Below are 20,174 nucleotides of genomic sequence, written 5' to 3' on the forward strand. Positions count from 1 at the left end.
TTCAGGGGATTGTTGCAGATGTCATCCTCACCCCCTACTTTAGGTGTGTATGTTCCATGGGGAGGTTACTGCCATTGGCTACTTGACCTGCACACAGATTAGAGGTGGTAGTGGCAACTGTTGTCGCAGTTACATTGCAGTTGTCGGTTTGGCTAGAGGATTGCTAATAGGGCCCTAGCTAATGTAGGAGGTATGTTGGCTGACGAGTGCCAGGATGTAAGTTTGACGTAGTGACCTTCCCTCCTGTCGTGGCTTTCCCTTTGCTCCATCGTTAGCATGACAGCATGCCCCCATGAGACTGTTGTTGGTATTGTGTAATGGTGTGCCCCAGGTCTTCTCAGAACGGGCCATACTCCCATGCCGTGCCTCTTTACCCATGCCACTCCATGTATTAGATGATTTCCATGCATTTAGTGGTCGGTATCCCCCCCCATGCTCACAGTTGACATTATTGCATTATAATTCCCCATGCGAATTACCCTGCATGTGCGTTGTCTCCTGGTAGTCTGCGCTGTCCTGTCCTTGAATCCCTGTGGCGATCTCCTCAGGAATGATGGCTGCGACCATCTCCTCCATGTGGTCCAGGGCCTCCTAGTATGCTGGACTCCCCCCTCCAGTCTGCAGTGCTGCCTTCCTGTTCCTGGCCATCTTTTCCTTGGTCCTGCGTTTGCAGTCACACCAGCGTTTCTTGCACTCGATGACAGTTCTGCGTACTTCAGCCACACTGTTAATCTTGTTGACAATTTGTTGCCATATAGCCTCTCTCCTACTGATTGGCAACTTTGATGTGACAAACAGTTGGTGCTGGTGTTCTGTCACCTCTTTAACCAGGATTTCCTGCTCCTCTGCACTGAAGCAACACTTTCTTTTCTTCTTAAAAGTGTCCTGGTTCTTGTGTGGGTCCTCCTGGCTGGTTCCTGGCCTGCTGTCATCTTCCTGGGGTCTGTAGTGGCATCTGGGATCCATTTTGGCTCTCCTCCGGTGAAATGGCTGTGTTCGCTGTGTTTATTTACGCTATTGCGTAAAAAAAAACGGCGCATATCCGGTTTGCGGTGTCGTAAATCGACCCACAGTCATTTCCGCCGCGTTAACGTCATTTCCTTTACGACTTGACGCCGCGGTGTGCGTCAAAAATAATGACTCCCACCTGTTGTTTGCGCCGCCGAAATGTCGTTAGCCGGCGCAGTTTTGCGTCAAAAAGTATAAATATGGGCCTTAGTTCCATTTTACCCTCTACCACTAAGGACCACAGCAACCAGATTATCCCAGATCCATAACCACTCCCTCCAAAGCTGCTCTTATTTATAAAACACTGAAAAATCTTCCATCAGATCGACCTAAATTTAAAATTGAATTACCTGGGAATTTGAGTTACAAACCAATTGGACCACAGCTTTCTGGGAGACAATATGGGATAGAATTCACAATACTGCATGCCCTGCCAACTTTGCTGTACTCTTTAATTCACTGAAACAAATTGTTTTCATTCTTGCTAGCATTTGAAAAAGGGTAAGGAATGAAAAGCTTGTTTACAGCACTGTTGCATTCAATTTATATCGAGAATGTATCTAAGTGTGTTTTTTTTACATATGGATGTACGTATTCATCTGTAATTCTTTAGTTGTAATTAGATTTCATAATAATAATAACCGCTTCGTAACCGTTATGTCCTGGGACTGGCCCTTGGGGGAAGTGCTAGTGCTCCCCCAAGGGCCTACCCCCTCCCAGTGCAGAGCTGAAAGGGAATTGCTTCCCCGCCCTCCCAGTAATGTCTGATGACGTCAGTGTGCGATCGCGCGCTGTCCTCATCAGAGATCAACTTCAGTTGCGCGCGACCGGGGAGATACAAATTAGTTTCTCCTCGGTACAGGGGGCAGGGGAGTCAGAGAGGCATGAAAAGGGAAGGAAAATTGTCCTTCCCTTTTCACGTCTCTCTGAGCATTCCTGCAGCACGATCGCTATGCAATCGTGCTGCAGGAATGCCCACTAGACACCAGGGATGTTTGTTTACCATAGGTAAACAAAGAAAGGGAGTGACCCCTTAGGCAAGGGTCGCTCCCAGGGGGGCACTATTTTTATTAGGCCTTTTCTGACCCCCCCTGGATCTGCCTCCAAGGGGGGGCCAAAGCCACTAGACATCAGAGGTTTTTTAAATGTTATTTATATTGATAAGGGGGGTGACCCCTTAGGCAAGGGTCACCCACTTAGAGGCAGTTTTTTCATTAGGCCTTTTCTGCCCCCGTGGGGGCAGATCAGCCTATATTAGTTAGGCCGATCCGCCCCCGGGAGGGAGAAGCCATTAGGCACTAGGGATTCTTTTAAAATTATTTATATTGATAAGGGGAGCGACCCCTTAGGCAAAGGTCACTTCCAGGGGATTTTTTTTTTATTAACCCTTTTCTGGCCCACCCGGGGGCAGATTGGCCTATATTAATTAGGCCAATCTGCCCAGAAGCCACTAGACACCAGAGATTTTTTATTTATTTATATTGATAAGAGGAGTGACCCCTTAGGCAAGGGTCTCTCCGCGGAGGGGGGGGATTGTTTTTAGGCAATTTCACCAGGGATTGGTGTGTGTGTATGTTTTGTTTGGGGGACAGTCCCTTGGGCAAGAGTCACTCCCCATGGGGGCACATTACTGTTTTTGGAAGGCCCTTCTGCCCCCAAGGGGGGGCAGAAAGCCCACCAGAGACCAGGGAAGATTTTTCTTTTTCAAAATAACAGGGTGGTGGTATTGCCATACCATTATTTTAGCAAAACAAAATGATGATGGACGGAGTGCTGAACAATGCAAACACTCACCCCCAGTCACTCTTTTGCTCACCATGCCACCCCAGTTTGGACCCAGCCATATGCAAATGTTTGCCAATGGTTAGCGTTCCGTCCATCACTTGTTGTTTTGGTATTGCCATACCCCCACCCCGAATAAATGTAGTCCTGATCCACACCCCGGGGGGGCAGAAAGTCTACTAGATGCCAGGGAATTAAAACAACAAAAAAAATAGTGTGGTGGTGGCTGCAAAACAGTATGGGCATGGTTATGCCCCAACCCCAACTGAAGGCGGTAACAGTCTTTCAGCTCTCTCCTCGCACACTAAAACATCTGATCCCACAGCAAGCAAAAGGACATTTGATTATTTTGGGTTTTGGTTTTACCTTTGGGCCACAAGAGCTTGGCTAATTCTCAAAATCGTCCCTCTTGGAACGGTGAGGGCTGCACTTTTTGGGCATTGGGACGCTGCCATGTAGAAAAGTCCAAGACACATCTGAAAATTAAACATCTGGGTGAGTCCAGGGTGGTGTGCTTTACATTGCACCTCGCACAATTTACTTACCCACAATGCCCTGCAAACCTCCAACTTTGCCGGAAATAACACATTTTTTCCACATTTTTGTGATGGAACCTTCCGGAATCTGCAGGATTCCACAAAATTCCTAACGCCCAGCATTGTCTCATCTATACCGATAAAAATTCAGCCTCACTTGTCTGCCTCAAAATGTTTTTTCCAAACTGCCCTTTTAGACCTGCTTTGGTTCCCCCTCAATTTCAAAATGTTTTTGGCTCTTCCCTGTCATTAACCCACCTACACAAGTGAGGTTTCATTGTTACGATGAGACTGAGGGGAACGTTGGGTAGTAGGAAATTTACCCTGGTGCAGTGATCCTACACAGAAATGTGGGGGAAATGTGTTTTTTTTTGCTAAATTTGAGGTTTGCTGAGGATTCTGGGTAAGAAAACACTGGGGGATCATGCAAGACACACCTCACTCGACTCCCTCGGGTGTCTAGTTTTCAGAAATGTCTGGGTTTGGTAGGTTTCCCATTATGGCTGCAGAGCCCAGGACCAAAACGCAGGTGCCCCCGCAAAAACAGATAGTTTTATATTTTATCATTTTGATGTGTCCAGATAGTTTTTTGGGGCATTTCCTTTCGCGGGCACTAGGTCTACACAAACAAGTGAGGTACCATTTTTATCGGGATACTTGAGGGGAACTCTGGGTGGAAGGAAATTTGTGGTTCCTCTCAGATTACAGAACTTCCTGTCACCAAAATCTGAGAAAAAAGGTTTTTTTTGGCCAAATTTTGAGGATTCTCGGTAACAGAACCCAGTAAGAGCCCCACAAGTCACCCCATCCTGGATTCCCCTAGGTGTCTAGTTTTAAAAAATGCACAGGGTTGGTAGGTTTCCCAAGGTGCCGGCTGAGCTAGAGGCCAAAACCTACAGCTAGGCACTTTGCAAAAAACACGTCAGATTTCAATGTAAAAATGGGATGTGTCCATGTTGCGATTCCTGTCGCAAGCATTAGGCCTACCCATGCAATTGAGGTACCATTTTTATCGGGAGACTTGGGGGAAGACAGAATAGCAAAACAAGTGTTATTGCCCCTGGTCTTTCTCTACATTTTTCCCTTCCAAATGTAAGACAGTGTGTAAAAAAGACGTCTATTTGAGAAATGCCCTGTAATTCACATGCAAGTATGGACACCCCGGACTTCCGAGATGTACAAATAACCAATGCTTATCAACACCTTATCTTCTGCCCATTTTGGAAATACAAAGGTTTTCTTGATACCTATTTTTCACTCTTTATATTTCAACAAATTAATTGCTGTATAACCGGTATAAAATGAAAACCCATTGCAAGCTGCAGCTCATTTATTGGCTCTGGCTACCTAGGGTTCTTGATAAACCTACAACCCTATGTATTCCTGCAACCATAATAGTCCAGCAGACGTAACGGTATATTGCTTTAAAAAATCTGACATCACAGGAAAGAGTTACTGAGTAAAATGCGGAGAAAAATGGCTGTTGTTTACCTCAATTTCAATATTTTTTAATTCAGCTGTTATTTTCTGTAGGAAAACCTTGTAGGATCTACACAAGTTACCCCTTGCTGAATTTATAATTTTGTCTACTTTTCAGAAATGTTTAGCTTTCTGGTATCTAGCATTGGTTTCACACCCATTTCTGTCAGGAACTGGAAAGAGTCTGAAAGCACAAAAAATAGTAAAAATGGGGTATGTCCCAGTAAAACGCCAAAATTGTGCTGAAAAATTGAGTTTTTTGATTCAAGTTTACCTGTTCCTGAAAGCGGGGAAGATGGTGATTTTAGTACCACAGACCCTTTGTTGATGCCATTTTCAGGGAAAAACCACAGGCCTTCTTCTGCAGCCTTTTTTTCAAATGTTTTTGAAAAAACTAGATTTTGCTGTATTTTGGCTAATTTCTTGGTCTCCTTTACTGGAACCCACAAACTCTGGCTACCTCCAGAATCCCTAGCATGTTGGAAAAAAAGGACACAAATTTGGCATGGTTGCTTATCTGGACACAACGTTATGAGGGCCTAAGCGCGAACTGCTCCAAATAGTTTTAAAAAGCCTGAAACATAAGGGGAAAAGGCCTGGCAGCGAAGGGGATAATGACAATGACAAGAATAATAATAATAGTAATAATGATAACGTTTTCTGTTAGTCATATGTTGTGTTCACTCTAGCGCTAAAACAGGAGTTGTAAATCTTACCTAAACTTAGATTTTTTTTTTCTTTTCAGGGTTTCCAGTTTATAAACTACTCACCGGACAGGACTCTGAAAGTGGGGCATAGTTTGGTCTTTCTCTTGATGTGGATCCTTAAAGTCAAGCACCAGCAGCTTTTTTTATAGACTGCACCTAAAGATGGCAGGTGCATCATGAGATCTCTAAAACTCTTGCTTCAATTCTCATAAGACTTCATAGGTTATAGGCATAAGCGACAGGGCACAGTGTATGATGGATACATCAGAGTGGCTTATTCTGGAGCAAGCATTCTTAGTTCTAAATCCAGATTCAGCTGTGTCCACAAATCTTGGGAAGCCAAGTTGAATGTTACTAAAATAACTGACACATGTAATATTGCATCAATGCTTTCGGAGAGTTTTACAGGTAGAGGTGGAAGAAGACAATACAGATGAAAATGGCAATAGACATGCATGCCTGGAGAGGGGATGACAGACTAGTGAAAGAAAAGGCCTTGAAAAATACAAAAAACTACTTTGAAGGTCAGGGAAACATAACAAAATAATCTAACACATCTTTAAAAGTTGTAGTACGCTTAAATTGTACTTTGACATGGGGTTAACAGCTTGGTGTTTAAACAATCTCAGTCCATCTGGGCTCATACTCACTGAATCAGATACTGAAAGACCAATCAGCAAAATAAATTTCATGTGACTGAGCAACAAGGCAAAGAAGGACAATAGCATTTTGTTAGTATGATGATAAAAAATATATATACATACTGAAACAAGTGTATTGCCTGTTCTCACTCACATGGTTGTCTCTTCTCTGAGAAGCTTGCCACCTAGGGACAAAGCACACAGAGGTCGCTGTACTGGCAACACTCTAGCCATCATTCTAGATAAGTATCACATATCTTTGAATTGGAACTGGTGATTTTTCATGGCTGCTGGAACATATATCAACAACCTGGCAATATAAATAATACAGCACAAATGGTATTCTACAAGTCCATTATGCTCCTGCTGAAGCTAAGAGGTGGCATCTGCAGTTTCATAACACTCAAGACACCCTAAATTAACTTGCTCACCTTATAATGGAAAGACTAGGGCCCTTATTAAGTGTTTGGCGGGTGGCTTCTCATTGGGTCGGAAAACTGCCACTCTAGTTTTCCGCCCACTGGCCCTATTATGAGTTTCCCGCTGGGCCAGCGGGGGGAAACAGCGTTTCTGCCTGCTGGCCCATCGGGAAACTCACCACTACATTGATGCTGGCTCGTAAACGCCCTATGGGGCCCCTGGCATCCTGTCTCCGCCAGCCTTTGCATGGTGGAATGACTGTCATGCTAAAGCCGGTGGAGAGCGGAGTCGTAATCCAAAGGGCAAAGTTGCTTGTAGCACTGCCCTGGCAGATTAAGACAGCCGGCTCCACCAGGGTGTCAGCTGGTTGCATCCTGGTGGTCCTGTGGTCGGACCATGGTGGCTCCACCAGGGTCACAATGTGGAGGCCAGACCGTTGCTTTGGCGGCGGTCCGACTTCCACCACGAGTCTGGCGGTTCGAGAACTACCAGACTCATAATGAGCACCTAGGTGTTCACAGTGCTCACACTTCATAACAGTGCTCACATACCAAGGGTTTAAGCACTGGAACTCCACACTGAGGGCCATATTTATACGACCCTAGAGCCACAGGAACTTTTTGTGACGCTCCTGTGGTGCTAAGCACAGCGCGTATTTACAAGGTGGAGTTAAGCCACTTTATGTAGCTTAACGCCACCCTGTGAATACGTCCCCTTCCCACGCAGCACTGTGCGTGGAAGGGGTGTGCAATGGGTGTTGCTTTGGGTGTGCCACAGCAATACCCATTGCATTTTGACACTGCCTCAGATTATGAAATCACATAAAACTGAGGCAGCACCAAAATCTAACGCCACCCCCAGGGGTGGCTTTAGCAGGGCCCAACAAGTAGGAATACTTTTATTCCTCCTTGTTTTTTGCTTTTTCCATGCATGCTGCATCCTTCTGCATGCATAGAAAAAGCAAAATGCCAGAAATAACTGTTTATGTGCAGGAAGGTGTCCCTTCCTGCACATAAACAATCATTTGAAAATTACTCTTTGGCACCTCTGTGTGTGCAGCACACACAGCAGTGCCAAAGCACCATTAGTAATTGTTTATGTGCAGGAAGGGGCACCTTCCCACACATAAATAATCACACCCCTTAACACAGACATTTTTGCACAATGGTGCAAGGATGCCTGGGTTGGCGTTGGCAGCTAAATTTAGTGCCAGTGCAGGGGGAAGCGCAGGGGATGCGCTGTATTCAGTTAAATATAGCGCATCACTGTGTTTCTAAAGTGACGCAGCGTTGCGCCACTTTTCAATAAATCTGCACCTGAGTTTCCAAAACTCCTCTGTAGAAGAAACGCATGATTAGAAATGTAAGCATTATAAAGTGTAGTGGAAACCAGCACTTTAAAAAACTCAGAAACAGATAAATATTGCTCTGTCTTGCCATTCACTTTAACAGAAATAAGTTATCCTGTTTGCCCTAATAGCCCTGAAAGCTTTATTGCCCTAAATTAGTATTGTGTTGTAGTACTTATATGCATCTTCAAGACATATTTTCTTTTTTCTTGATTAGATGACCAGCCTGAGGAGCAGTTTGGACTGTTTGAGCTGCCCCATACAGTGCCCCAGCAAGCAGTGTATGTGTGTCCTGGACCGCTGGGTGTTTTGTGGCAGGTTGAAAATAACATCCTTCTCTGCATCATCATCTAGGACAGAGGTCTTCAAACATGGAGCAGCCACCCTGGGGGGGCCTAATTAATCTCATGGTGTCCTCAGGCACTGTTCAAGAAGAACATCCTGCTGCAAACAGTCCTTTTTTCGTTGAAAACAGAGACTGGGAGCAAGACACTATGCAATGAACTATCAGTAGCATCTTCTATGATTCGTGGCATAGCTGGGAGTAATTATCAAAGGAGAAGGGAGGGTCTGCCAATAACCCTCAAAGTCCCCCACCCTTTCAAACAAAGGATAACACAGAAAAAACATTTATACTTCAAGGAGACTAAGCTGCCTATAGTATTCTTCTAATCAAGTATTTGGTTTTATTGTTTAAGTTATAACTGAACATAATTGCAATGTTGAATTGATAATAATATTAAGAGCTACCAAAATTGTGAAAAAATAGGTCTGTGGTTCTAAGATGTTCCTATGATTTTTTTACACCAGAGGGGATAGGGTGCACAAACTGAAAAAAGGTAAAAACCACTAATCTAAGGCATGCTCGGCAGCACATTATCTGTGTGGACACAGATGAAAGTGTGAATGAAAATGAGTGTTAAATGAGTGTTAAAAATTGCAGTTATTTATTTGCGTACAGTTAATGCACTTTCTTTGCATGGAGGTTACCCAAAGGCAGTACTACTGATTTAGAAGACTGCAAAGCACAAGTTGTTACTAGCAGGTCTATATGCTTCCTGTGGGGTTATGGGGACTACAAGTATCAAGTTGAATTGTGCTGAAAGCCTTGATGCCTGAAGTTAAGTCATAGTCTCCTGGCTGTTTATGACTGGTCATACCGGAATGGGATGTTAGGGGATCAGTGTTTGGCATCGTCAATTTCAAAATACACAAATGTGTGATATTGTAGTCCGTGACCTAATGGAGGTCCATGGCCCCTATTCAGACAGTCCACTGACTCATTTTCATTTTGCCCTAAATACCTGTATAAAGATGGTTCCTGTTATGAGGGTAATTGTCATCAACTAACAATAATATTTAGTTGACATCCACTCTATTGCATATGAATTTAGTATATGTATCAATACAATAAATAAAGATATGCTTAAAACAAATAATTATAAGCATTTTAAAAATGGTTTTAGGCAGAAACGTATTGCTAGTTTTGAACTGAATGTGTGTGAATGCACACAGTCAATATTCAAATTCAAACATGTCCCAGCATGAACTAGCAATCAGCTGCGGACTAAAACTAACTTTGAACCGATTATGATTTTCCAGAAAATCATACACATCAGTACACTTAGGGAGTGACTAGTACAAATCCCTACCATGCATTGCTCTATATGGACAGACACTTACAGACTCCAAACACTTACACATATTGTATTGGAAAGGAGGCATGGTTAAATTTTTCAGCAGAGCTGAAATACTGCCACAGCCAGAGTACTACCTAACTTGTGGAAGCATGCACCTTGACACACAAAGCACTTAGGGGGTCATTCCAACCCTGGCGGTCGGTGTTAAAGCGGCGGCCAACCCGCCAACAGGGAGGCGGTGCAAAAAATGGAATTCTGACCCTGGCGGAAACCGCCAACAGAGACCGCCACTTTAACACTCCGACCGCCACGGCGGGACAAACAAACAGCGCGGCGGTCACCGCCAACAGACAGGCGGGAGACAATGTACCGCCCACCCAATCACAACTCACCAATCTGCCACCTTTTCCGGGGCGGGAGCCCCGCCGATAAAAACACGGCGGAAACAGACTACGAACGGAAAAACACTCACCTCTACACACTCCACGAGGAATCTGGACAGCATGGAACCCGAATTACACATCCTACCAGCTATTGTCTACCTGCTCCTCTACCAGGAGCACGAACGCCACCGCAGGAGACAACGTGAGTACTGCACCTACGACACAGGGGAGGGGGGAGGGGAAAAGATTACGGGCACACACATACGCGACACACCCACCCTCACCCACAACTACCTACACATCAATGCAGAGCAACAACTCAGAGTGACACCCCCCAAACCCCCCGGAAGAATGCAAAGACAAAATAAAATGATCATGAAATGCAAAATATATTGTAAGGCTACGTAAAACTATATACACATATGTAAATTGTCCTGTCCAAATTGGGTTTCAGTCATTGTACGTGGGCCGATGGGCCTCAACACATGGGCAAAGCCCACACAGGAGACCCGAAGCCATTGGAGAGAACACTGCAGGGGCATCAGATAGAAAAACTACAGGCACCTCAGGGGGAAGGGAAGGGGAGGCACCTCAGCCAGATGAGTCCACGACGTCAGAACCACAAGGGGCCTCCATGCCCACTGTGCCATCCTGGGGAGTGCAAAGCCACAGTCTCACAAGTCTCTACAGTGGGTGGATTGCCCACTGTGCCATCCTGGGGAGTGCAAAGCCACAGTCTCACAAGTCTCTACAGTGGGTGGGTTGCCCACTGTGCCATCCTGGGGAGTGCAAAGCCACAGTCTCACAAGTCTCTACAGTGGGTGGGTTGCCCACTGTGCCATCCTGGGGAGTGCAAAGCCACAGTCTCTCAAGTGGATTACAGACTCCACTGGTACTGGAGGAGGCATGGTGCCCAGAGTGCATTGTGCAGCCCTGCCCGACACAGATCCGGGCCTGCCCCTTCTGCCAATGGGCGAGCGGTGCATGAGACAGCGGTGCCCAGCGGAGTGGTGCTTGAGACGGCGGTGCCCAGCGGAGTGGTGCTTGAGATGAAGGGCCCAGCGGAGCGGTGCTTGAGATGAAGGGCCAAGATGAGCGGTGCTTGAGACGGCGGTGCCCAGCGGAGCGGTGCTTGAGATGAAGGGCCCAGCGGAGCGGTGCTTGAGATGAAGGGCCCAGCGGAGTGGTGCTTGAGATGAAGGGCCCAGCGGAGCGGTGCTTGCGATGAAGGGCCCAGCGGAGCGGTGCTTGAGATGAAGGGCCCAGCGGAGTGGTGCTTGAGATGAAGGGCCCAGCGGAGCGGTGCTTGAGATGAAGGGCCCAGCGGAGCGGTGCTTGAGACGGCGGTGCCCAGCGGAGCGGTGCTTGAGATGAAGGGCCCAGCGGAGCGGTGCTTGAGATGAAGGGCCCAGCGGAGCGGTGCTTGAGACGGCGGTGCCCAGCGGAGCAGTGCTTGAGATGAAGGGCCCAGCGGAGCGGTGCTTGAGATGAAGGGCCCAGCGGAGCGGTGCTTGAGATGAAGGGCCCAGCGGAGCGGTGCTTGAGACGGCGGTGCCCAGCGGAGCGGTGCTTGAGATGAAGGGCCCAGCAGAGCGGTGCTTGAGATGAAGGGCCCAGCGGAGCGGTGCTTGAGATGAAGGGCCCAGCGGAGCGGTGCTTGAGATGAAGGGCCCAGCGGAGCGGTGCTTGTCTTGAAGGGCCCTGTTCAGCGGTTCTTGACACGGCGGTGGCCTGTTCAGCGGTGCTTGTCTTGAAGGGCCCTGTTCAGCGGTTCTTGACACGGCGGTGGCCTGTTCAGCGGTGCTTGTGTTGAAGGGCCCTGTTCAGCAGTTCTTGACACGGCGGTGGCCTGTTCAGCGGTGCTTGTCTTGAAGGGCCCTGTTCAGCGGTGCTTGTCTTGAAGGGCCCTGTTCAGCGGTTCTTGACACGGCGGTGGCCTGTTCAGCGGTGCTTGAGATGAAGGGCCCAGCGGAGCGGTGCTTGAGATGAAGGGCCCAGCGGAGCGGTGCTTGTCTTGAAGGGCCCTGTTCAGCGGTTCTTGACACGGCGGTGGCCTGTTCAGCGGTGCTTGTCTTGAAGGGCCCTGTTCAGCGGTTCTTGACACGGCGGTGGCCTGTTCAGCGGTGCTTGTGTTGAAGGGCCCTGTTCAGCAGTTCTTGACACGGCGGTGGCCTGTTCAGCGGTGCTTGTCTTGAAGGGCCCTGTTCAGCGGTGCTTGTCTTGAAGGGCCCTGTTCAGCGGTTCTTGACATGTGTCTCCAGGGCACCATATCCGGCCAATACATGGAGTTCACTCGCCATCCGACTTCTCGCTTCCAGGGCCCTCCTGTGCTGGAGTCCCGGGCCCGTGGGTGTCCTCCTTCACACCCGGAATGGGGCTGGTGGGGCCCTCCTGGGCAGCTCGCCTGCTGCCGGACTTTTCAGCCGTGCTGCCCTTGCCATCCTTCCGTGATTCTCTGTGGCCCTTGCCTCCCTTTGTAGATGTGCCAGGTGGCACCCCACATCCTGACGGTGCCAGGGTAGTGCCTTTGGAGGCTGCCGTCTCTGGCCTCTCGCGCTGGCTGTCCCTTTACTGCTGGCCGATGTTGGTGCCCTGGAAGGTGGTGGACTCCAATATCCCTGTACTATGGACCTTGTAGGTCCAGGGGTTGTGGTGGCTGAGGTGCTGATTGGACTCTTACGAGATGGAGGGGTGGGTCAGGTGATGGAAAGAGGTTAATTTTGGACAGGAAAAACTTTTTAGGAGCAGTGGGAAGGGTAGGTGCAGTGGGTATGGGAGTGGAGGAAGAGGATGTGGTTGTAGGAGAGTCAAGTGTGGTGTCTTTGGGTACAGGTGCTTGTGACGGAGGCTGTCGTGAGGTGGATGGCTGTTGGGTGGGTGGCTGCCTGCGTTTGTGTGGTTTGGAAGAGGGGGTGACAGACACACTGGGAGAGGACACAGGGGACGTGTAAATGGCAGTGGGGGTGGTGACTGCACGTGTGCGGAGTGTTCTGGTGGGTGTGCTGGTGATGGACGTAGTGGCTGATGATGTTGTGCATGCAAGTGTGAGTGGAGACGTCACAGGGAGGGAGGAGGGAGACGAGGAGGAGGGGGACACAGAGGAGGCAGTGGCTGTTGGTATGTCTGCATGTGGCTGTTGCTTGTGTGAATGCTTGTGTGATTTGTGGTGCTTATGTCTGGATGAGGTGTTGAGGTGTGTGCAGGCTGGTCTGTAGGTGTGTCTGGGATAGGCAGAGGAACAGGGGAGTGGGACTGGGTGGAGGAAGTTGGAGGAGGGAGGCAGGAGACAGGGACAATGGCTGCCGTCAGTGCTGAAGCCAGAGCGTTGAACGATCGCCCGAATGAATGCCCTCCAGGTATGCATTGCTCCGGTGCACCTCCCTTTCTACCCCCTGGATGGCATTCAAAAGGGTAGACTGCCCAACAATGAGCGTCCTGAGGAGGTCAATGACCTCCTCACTGAGGGCAGCAGGGGTAACTGGGGCAGGGCCTGAGGTGCCTGGAGCGAAGGAGATGCCCGCCTGCGTGTGCGAGCGGGCACGGGGTGATCGCAGAGGGGCTGCTGGGAGGGCGGAGCTGGTGCACTGGGTGGCAGCTGTACCTGTTGTTGCGGTGGGCACGGATGTTGCCGCCACCACAAGGGAGCTCCCTTCCGAGGACGTGTCTGTGTCGCTGATGTCTCCACGTGTCCCCGTTGTGGAGCTCCCCTCGCCCTCCGTCTCACTGGTGAACTCAGAGTCGGTTGCATGGCCCTCCAGGGCCATGTGAGATGCAGCTCCCTCGTGCTCCGATGCCACTTCTCCTCCGCCTGATGATGCTAATGCACACATGAACAGGAAGAGCAGCAAAAAAGGGGGGGGGGAATGAAGACATGTTGAGTGCATCCATTGGCAACACAGTTGGCGGAGAGGACAGACACAGAAGCCCCCTGCACTACGCCGCGCACTTGGGGTACACTACTCAATCATTGGAACTTGGCCTACAAGCCTATGGACGACAACTGCACACATAGGTGACACAGGGCCATGGATAGCTGTACTTGGCACCCTACAGAGTTGGGGGCGGGGGCACAGGGCCATGTCTTACGGAGGGGCCTAGCCTACAGAAATCGCCCTGGCCTAGGGATACCCACAGCCCTCCTCCCCCACCCAGACACCTCCACTGCGCGCTAAGATAGCAGAATGTGCTGGTACTCACCCCGTTGTGTCTGCTGTGATGTCCTCACGCGCCCATCCAAATCTGGGTAGGCCACCGCCAGGATCCGAGACATCAGGGGGGTCAATTGACGAGTGGCACCCCTCCTACATTGGGAGGCCATCCCCAGCAGAGCCTCCGCGGTCTTCCTGCTCCCGTGGCGGATGTCCTCATACCTCTTTCGGCAGTGGGTGCCCCGTCTGTTGTGGACCCCCAGGGTCCGGACGTCCTTGGCGATGGCACGCCAAATATCGATTTTCTGATGGACGCTGACCTATGTGACATGTACAGGGGGAGAAAAAACATTATTATGATTTTCTGCATGCTCGATGTGAGTGGCCCCCATCCCCACCCGTGCCATGTGGCACATGCTCTCATCCGTCCTTTGATGCATGCCTCAATCGCTCCCCTCCCCACCATCTTTCATCCACCCGACTCAACACAGGCATTGCCCCCAAAGCATGCTCCCAGTGTACTTACCTGTTGGTCTGGAGGACCGTAGAGTAGCGCATACTGGGGGAGGACCCCATCCACGAGTTTCTCCAATTCTTCAGAAGGGAAGGCAGGGGCCCTCTCCCCAGTCGCAGCAGCCATTGTATCTTCCAGACCGAGCTCACAGCAGCACTTGCAGTATAGGTCCTCTCCTGTGGATGATCAGGTCTCGAGTGATTAAGCAGATAGAAAATGGCGGTCACGTCCGCGGCGGTGTGTACCGCGGTGGTGCGTCCCGCGACCGCCGGCTCACTTCGTCATTGGCTCCTGAAACGCATAGGGTTCAATGTTAACCAATGCGGCTTTGCGCCGCGGTCTTCAACCGCCTACCGCCACGGTGTGCCACGCCAGCGCATTGACCTCACATCCCATTGTCGCACTTCACAGGTCAGGCAGCCGCCATTTCAAGGGCCCACATGGCTTAATTTCTACTGCGTCACACATGCCTAGGCCTTGCATCGACACTCATACAAGCCATTCAATGCATACAGAATCGTGTACTGTGCAAGCTGTGGGAACTTACCTGTGGGTTGATTGACTCTGTGCTCGCTGTTGTCCTTCCTAGGCACCGTCCGCTGGGACTTGCGAGGAGATGGAGGAATGTTCCCGTGTACAGACCGCTGGTGGACCTGTCGACAATGGAGGAACGACATGTCATTCTGACATACAGGCTTGACCGAGCCACTATACATGAACTGTGTGCCCAGCTGGAGGCAGACCTGATGTCACCCATCCGCCAACCCACAGGGATCCCCCCATCTAGTGCAGGTGCTGTCAGTACTCCATTTCTTAGCAAGTGGGTCCTTTCAAACAACAGTGGCCATTTCATCAGGGATGTCTCAGCCTATGTTTTCCAAGGTGTTGTCCAGAGTGTTGTCTGCCCTGCTCAAACACATGCGGAGATACATCGTTTTCCCTGAGGTGGGGGATTTGCCTACAGTGAAGGGTGATTTCTATGCCCTTGGACATATTCCCAACATCATTGGTGCCATTGATGGGACACATGTGGCTTTGGTACCCCCCAGTGAAAGTGAACAGGTGTACAGGAACAGAAAAAGTTATCATTCCATGAATGTCCAGGTGGTTTGTTTGGCTGACCAGTACATCTCCCATGTAAATGCCAAGTTCCCTGGGTCAGTGCATGACGCGTACATCATGCGAAATAGCAGCATCCCTTATGTGATGGAACAACTACGGAGACACCGTGTGTGGCTAATTGCGGACTCAGGTTACCCCAACCTGTCGTGGTTACTGACCCTAGTGAGGAATCCCAGGACAAGGGCAGAGGAACGCTACAATGAGGCCCATGGGCGAACTAGGAGGATTATAGAAAGAACCTTCGGCCTCCTGAAGGCCAGATTTAGGTGCCTGCATATGACAGGTGGATCCCTAATGTACTCACCAAAGAAGGTGTGCCAGATCATCGTGGCCTGCTGTATGCTTCACAACCTGGCATTGCGACGCCAGGTGCCTTTTCTGCAGGAGGATGGTCCAGATGGTGTTGTTGAAGCAGCTGTGGAGCCTGCGGAGAGTGAAGAGGAGGAAGACGAAGAGGACGACACAGACAACAGGGACACAGTGATACAGCAGTATTTTCAATAACACACAGGTAAGAATCAACACCGGCATTTTACATTTACTTACAGTCTCCTGCCTCTCTACTGTCTGTCCTTTTCACCCAGTGTATGCTAACAGAGTTGTGACTTTCCCTTCCAATTTCAGAGATGTGGGCCCCACTGCGTGACCTCTGCTTTGTTTGCCCCTGGACTACAGCTGTGTGACAGTGGTATGTTGTCATCACAATGTAACTGGTCATTTTTGCACGTTTATGTCTAATACATATTTTCAACAAAGAAAGGCAGACTCCAGATTATTTGTGTGCAATAAGTGTGTTTATTAAAGTGCTAAATTGTGGGACATGGTTGAAAATCGGTGATGGGTGATGGTGGAGGAATGTCCATGGCAGAGTCCAGATTCTCAATCTCACAGGTGCATTGTCCATATGCCTGTGGAAGGTGGAGCAGGGGCAGATTAAGGTTGGACAGGGTGACAATGTGGGACAGTGGGATGACATCAGGGGGTATCCTTTCCTGGCGGGGGTCTTGGCATCCTACTCTGTCTTCTTCCTAGATCTCAGGCCCGCTTGCGGGGTGGTTCTTCTTCTGCAAGAGGTGGGGTTCTGGTGGCAGGTTGTTGCTGTGTCGGGGCCTCCTGTCCACTAGCGCCGGCGGAGGTGGTAGGCTGTTCCTGGTCCATGCTAGTGACAGGGGCCCTTTGTGGTGCCACATGGTCCCGCAATGTGGTGACAATCTGGTTGAGAGCCACAACGATGGTGCCCATTGCGGAACTAATGTTTCTCAGTTCTTCCCTGAACCCCATAAACTGTTCCTCCTGCAGTACCTGGATATCCTGGAACCTGGCCAGGACCGTCGCCATCGTCTCCTGGGAGAGGTGGTATGCTCCCATGAAGGAGGTGAGGGCCTCGTGGAGAGTGGGTTCCCTGGGCCTGTCCCCCCCCGTCGCACAGCAGCCCTCCCAGTTCCCCTGTTTCCCTGGGCCTCTGTCCCCTGGACCGTGTGCCCACTACCACTGCCCCCAGGTCCCTGTTGTTGTTGGGGTGGTGGGTTAACCTGGGTGCCCTGTAGTGGTGGACACACTGCTGATTGACGTGTCCTGGAGACAGAGGCATGGGCCTGCTGGGTGGGTGCTGTGCTGGTGTTCCCAGAGGGGGGTAGGTCTGCTGTAGCCTGTAGCTGTCTGAGGGGAACCGACTGTCCCGAGGTCCCCGATGGGCCGGGCTGGTCATCTGGGTCCAGGGAGACAGAGCTGCTGTCATCACTGGGGGCCTTTTCTGGGGGTGGGATGGACATTTCTTGACCCTCCTGGGCGGTGTGGTGGCGTTTGGGTCCTGCAGGGGTATAAGAGTATGGTTATTGCTTCTGTGTGTGCCATTTCGTGCAATGGGTGGGTGTCCGTGTACCCCAGTGCTGGCATTCCTTTGTGGGGGCTGTTGTGACGGCGGTTTGTGGGGGAGATGGGTATGTGCAGTGGGCATGGTTAGGTGATGGCTGTTGATGGTTTGGGGTGGCATGCAGGGTTTGGTGTTGGGATGGGTGGGTTGTGATGGTGAGACATTGGCAATGATGATGTGTGATGGGGTGGGGGGGAGGGTGGGTGTATGATTTGGCATGCCGGTGGGTGGGGGGGGATGAAGTAGTTGAGATTCGACTTACCAGAGTCGATTCCTCCGCCTACTCCTGCGAGGCCCTCAGGATGCAGGATGTTCAAGACCTCTTCCTCCCATGTTGTAAATTCTGGGGGTTGAGGTGGGGGTCCGCCGCCAGTCCGCTGCACCGCGATGTTGTGCCTGGATACCATGGAACGCACCTTCCCCCGTAGGTCGTTCCACCGCTTCCTGATGTCGTCCCGATTTCGTGGATGCTGTCCCACAGCGTTGACCCTGTCCACTATTCTTTGCCATAGCTCCATCTTCCTGGCAATGGTGGTGTGCTGCACCTGTGTCCCGAAAAGCTGGGGCTCTACCCGAACTATTTCCTCCACCATGACCCTGAGTTCTGCGTCTGAGAACCTGGGGTGTCTTTGGGGTGCCATGGGGTGGTGTGGATGAGGTGTGGGGTGGTGTTTGCGGTGATGAGTGTGGTGAGTGTAGTGGTGTGTGGTGTTTTGTGCGTGGTTGTTGTGTTGGTGATGGTGTAGTGTGCCTCTGTGTGATGGTGTTCTCTATTCTGTGCTGTCTCTCTCTGGGGTTCTTCTCTGATTTGTGGTCGTAGGGGTTTGTGGGTGATGTGGGTGTGTGTTTTATAGTTAATTGGGTGTGTGGGAGTGTTGTGTGTATGTGTCTCAGGTGTGTGTATTTCAAATTGTCCAATGTGGCTGTGTTTTGGAGCTGTATGTGTATTTTGAGCGCGGCGGTGTGTACCGCCAATGGAATACCGCGGTTGAAAGACCGCCACGTGGATTCGTGGGTCGTAATGGCATGGGCGTTTTTCTGTTGGCGTGACGGTGGAGGTTTGGTCTTCGCCAGTTTAACGCTGGCCGTTGGTGTGGCGGACTTTTGTTGATGTCGGGTTTTTGCCGGTTTGCCTCTTGTGGGTCAGAATGACCGTGGCGGTTTACCGCGACCACGGCGGTGTTGTGGCGGCCTTCTGACCGGCGGTCAGCGCCTTTTACCGCCGAGGTCAGAATGCCCCCCTTAGTCTTCTAGCTTTTAAGCAATCACAGCCTTGGTCACCTTTTGACACAAAGACCGCACATGGGCCTTCAAAAGCCACCCGCCAAGGTTCGACTGCCGGGTCACCACCAGTGCGGCCGCATTCCCGCCGCAGTCATTTTGAGATCCCCGCCGGCCCGGCGGGGATCACAGCCGCAACACAGGAGCCTGCTCCAAATGGACAGTTGCACCCGTCACTCTTTTCACTGTCTGCATAGCAGACAGTGAAAAGCTGCATGGGCCGTGTCAGGGGGCCCTTGCACTGCCCATGCCAGTGGCATGGGCATGGGGAGTGCAGGGGCCCTGAGGGGCCCCGCGACTCCCCGTACCGCCAGCCTTTTCCTGGTGGTTCAAACCGCCAGGAAAAGGCTGGCGGTAGGGGGACTCGTACTCCCCTGGGCAGCGCTGCAAGCAGCGCTACCCTGGCGCATTAAAACCGCCGGGACTGAAGTGGTGGTAAACCGCCGATCACGGCGGTGCAACTGCATCACTTCCGCCGTGGTCATAATACCATGGAGAGCACTGCCAGCCTATTGGCGGTGCTTCCGTCAGGACAGCCCTGATGGTCTTTGACCGCCAGGGTTGTAATGACCCCATGGTCACCAGCTTTGCAGTTTGAGGAAAGTAGATGTTTTGAGTTTATAATGTGTTTACTTGTTTGTCTATTTTTAGGTGTAGCTTGCAACAGCATGCGCCAAATATCATATTTTGTTTTATTTTTTATGCATAGTGAGATTAACCTATTTGCACAGAATCACAGGGTATGATGCTGACATTGGAACTCGAACCAGGTTCCCCCAATACAAAAGAGGTTGGTTTGTCCATTAATCACATTTCCTCCTAATGACAGGTTTAGTTAAATTAAGCACACAATACTTAACACGTAAACCTGCACTTAAAATCTCTACCTGGGCAAAGTTAACTGTAATCATTAAACTTTGTTAGATAGCTAGGCCTCAGGGACCCTGCATGTGCATCAACATTCATAGATTGGCCTGTGATCACAAAGCAATAATAATAACTAATATCTTTTGATCCATTTTGTCATCTCTGCTTTTCATTCTGATGAGAATGTCATCCTTCAAACATACACAGTCAATGGGCTCACAAACTCAAAGCCTTCCAAAACAAATAACAGAACAACAAAACAATTACAACAGGTACAGCATATTAATAATGTACCTTCTAGTATCAGAATAAATAGCCCTTCCAAAACCCCATTGGCCCTGCCAGTGCATTTTGTTCATGCTGTACAGCAGGGGATTTGCTGACTTTGGCAGCAATTTGTAGCAATGCTCTATAGCAGCGTGGCT

The sequence above is a fragment of the Pleurodeles waltl genome, chromosome 9, assembly GCF_031143425.1.
Source record: "Pleurodeles waltl isolate 20211129_DDA chromosome 9, aPleWal1.hap1.20221129, whole genome shotgun sequence".
NCBI lineage: Eukaryota > Metazoa > Chordata > Amphibia > Caudata > Salamandridae > Pleurodeles > Pleurodeles waltl.